The sequence below is a fragment of the Penaeus monodon genome, chromosome 36 (assembly GCF_015228065.2).
Source record: "Penaeus monodon isolate SGIC_2016 chromosome 36, NSTDA_Pmon_1, whole genome shotgun sequence".
Lineage (NCBI taxonomy): Eukaryota > Metazoa > Arthropoda > Malacostraca > Decapoda > Penaeidae > Penaeus > Penaeus monodon.
In genome coordinates, this window is record NC_051421.1 from 30929935 (window position 1) to 30933075 (window position 3141).

Here is a 3141-nt window from a genome sequence, read left to right on the forward strand (position 1 = left end):
GAGGCCCTTTTAGGCACGTTGGGATGTTAGCAACGGTTTCCATAGACTAATCATGAACCATGGCATCCGCAGAAGAATGTATGGAACCAAAGGAACTCAAACGCAATGAACGCTTATTATTTCACGCAACTTATGTATTAATGTTTACGGAATCTGAGCCAAAAGTCCCCTCGCCATATAATTGGTGAATATCTTGTCTTCTTTGATATTAAAAAAATATTACTAACGTATCTCCAAATTTAAAAAACCACTTGCTAAATAAAGGAGGTAAAAACAAATTTAAAAACTTTTGCTGCCTTAATATGGTGTTTCGCGAAATTTGGTAATATTGGTGGACAAGTACCTGCAAAATCCATGGACAGATTGGGGATAACAATTTAACAAATACGTAATAAATAGAAGATAAAGAAAACAAATACAGGGTATGTTTTTGTACATCAGCAATCTCTATTTTAGAACAGTGGGATCAGTTGTCCAATATTTCCATATCTGATCCGATAATAAACCAAACATGTAGTTGCAAACTATTTAAACTAAATATAACGACCAGAAACTTGCCCATGTGATGAAAAGAACTGTAATGGTTCCTGTGCCGTACCTCAAAAACTCGTTGCTAAAATTGGCAGTAAAGATGTCCCTTGTGACCCCAGCCACGGATAACCTGTGACCTTTAGGGTTGTTAAAACAAATTGGTTTTTTTTTTCTATGATACTCTTCCTAATTTTTTAAAGGTATTGCCCCATGGGACAAAGTTCAACAATGCATTTTTACAAGTCGAAAATAAAAAAAAATACTAACATTTCTTTCTATACTGAACTGTCAATGTGTTTTGGTGTACCCAAGCAGGGATCTGCCAAGAAAGTGAAATTCCATAAATATAAATTTTGTAACACTAAATATTTATTTTTCTTTGACTAAATTAATCATAGCTATTCCGCTTTTTTATCGAATAAAGATCTCGATCAAGTATCATTGGATTTCTTTATCCTGTCCTTGTGCATAAATACTTATATATCTATATATACATTACATAACCTGATAATTATACTTCTTTCTAGCTTGACGAGGGGAAACTGGTCTCATTGTATTCACAAGAACAGCGAAAAAAGGAAAATTATGTATGTCCAACCTAAACCTTCATTTTTTTCAGAAAAAAAATTGAAATTTGATATTTTAACAGCCGTTTATGAAAATTTAAATTTAAAATTTAGAAGGCAAAAATGCTAAAGCTACTGCACCCTCAAACATCCAAATTTTGGCAAAACTTCGAAATACTGCCAGATATTCTTTCCTCGAGTTTGTGATTCAAAGGGTGGCTTAATTGCGGGACTTTCAAGTCAAAAAAATCCCGAATAGCACGAATTTTAGGGGTCAGTTTTATCGGAAATTGTAGATCTGCAAATAGTATTCCATCACGAAATACTTATTTTTGATAAAAACTATAGGTAAAAGAATAAAAAGAATATTTCCATACCCCTCCTTTGAAATTTCTCCCAAAATAGTAAAACTACATTACTGGGAATCTGGTAGTTTATTCACTTTATTCTAAATAAGCCCAATTAATCATCTCGGTAAAATATCCGAAATGGAGCCGATATGTAACACATAAAACACTAATACGTTTAATCGTGATCATAAAGAAAACATTCCGTGCCGGGAATCGAACCCGGGCCTCGCGGGTGAGAGCCGCGTATCCTAGCCACTAGACCACAAGGGAGATATACTAGAGAATAAAGTGCCATTTTCCAAAATTGCTCTTCTTTGGTGATTTATTTGGTTTTTTGGGACAATCATCTGGATTCCCAGGAAAAAATTCTTACGAAACTGGGCATCAGATAATGTTTCCCCGACTATTTTTTGTTTCGTGTAAATTAAGTCTACAAGTCCTTATTGCCACAGGGAAATTTACATAATATTCTATGATAGTTTGACAAATACACCTGTACAATAAGTAATTTTGTATATATTGTACTTATATAATCCCGTTTTGGGTTTTAGTGGCTAGGGTACGCGGCTCTCACCCGCGAGGCCCCGGGGTTCGATTCCCGGCACGGGAATGTTTTGTTACAAACATCTGATTGTTTTACGTTTTCATTTTTAAAATCGCCCTGTTTTGGTAATAATGAAGTTTAGAAGTAGGTATACATTACTGTATATAGTTGTGATGAGGCAGAAGGATGTTAATATCAGCAGATAATTGTGCGACTATTTTTTGTTTCGTGAAATAAGTTACAAGTCCTTATGCCACAGGAAAATTTACATAATATTCTATGATAGTTTTACAATATCATATCAAGAAGTAATTTTGTTACATAATAATTATGTAATCCCGTGTGTCTGTGGCTAGTTTCGGGCTCTCACCCGCGAGGCCCCGGTTGGATTCCGCACGGGAATGTTTTTTACAATTTGATTTTTTTACGTTTTGTTACAAACCTTTTATTTTTACGTTTTAAATTTTTAAAATCGCGGATGTAGGTAATAATGACAGTTTTAGAAGTAGATATGCAATACCTGTAGTAAAGTGTGATGGCGGCGATGATGAGGCAGAGTGGGAATGGTAATTCAAGGCAAGGTGCTAAAGCAAAGGGGAGTAGCAGACTTATTATTCTTGTATGATAGTGCTAAACACTACTAGAACTAAGTACAGCATGATAATAAATTTTGTATGTCAAACATAACTGTTAATATCATGGATATTATATAATTATGCAATGGTGGTATTCACTATTATTATTACATAAATAATTGCAGATTAATATTATCACATTATAAATGCGATATTTAAAGTTATAACTCTTATAACATATCACCTCTTCCGTTTTAAATGATACACGTAAGAACTAATAAAAAAAAAAAAAAAAAAAAAAAAAAAAAAAAAAACGAATGCCCGAGTGGGATCGAACTCACGACTTTAGATTATGAGATCACGCGTGCCTACTGCGCTCATCGTTATAAAAAATACTTTAAATTAAATTAAATCCAATTCATGCTGATATTAAATATAAATTTTTTCACCCTCGGAATTAACAACTTGCTTTTAAAAAAAGCATTACGATTAAAATGTACCATGAATATTTTGAATTTTTAATATAACAATTGAGGATGTAAAAATATATTTCTAATATCTGAAAAAAGTAGTAA

At 33.0% G+C, this 3141-nt stretch overlaps 1 non-coding gene across 1 annotated transcript; it reads right to left on the reverse strand.

Annotated features, from left to right (window-relative positions):
- Positions 1-1645: 1645 nt before the first annotated feature.
- On the reverse strand, positions 1646-1717 carry Trnae-cuc. The gene has a single exon. It is a non-coding gene; the product is annotated as a tRNA-Glu (tRNA).
- Positions 1718-3141: the final 1424 nt, after the last annotated feature.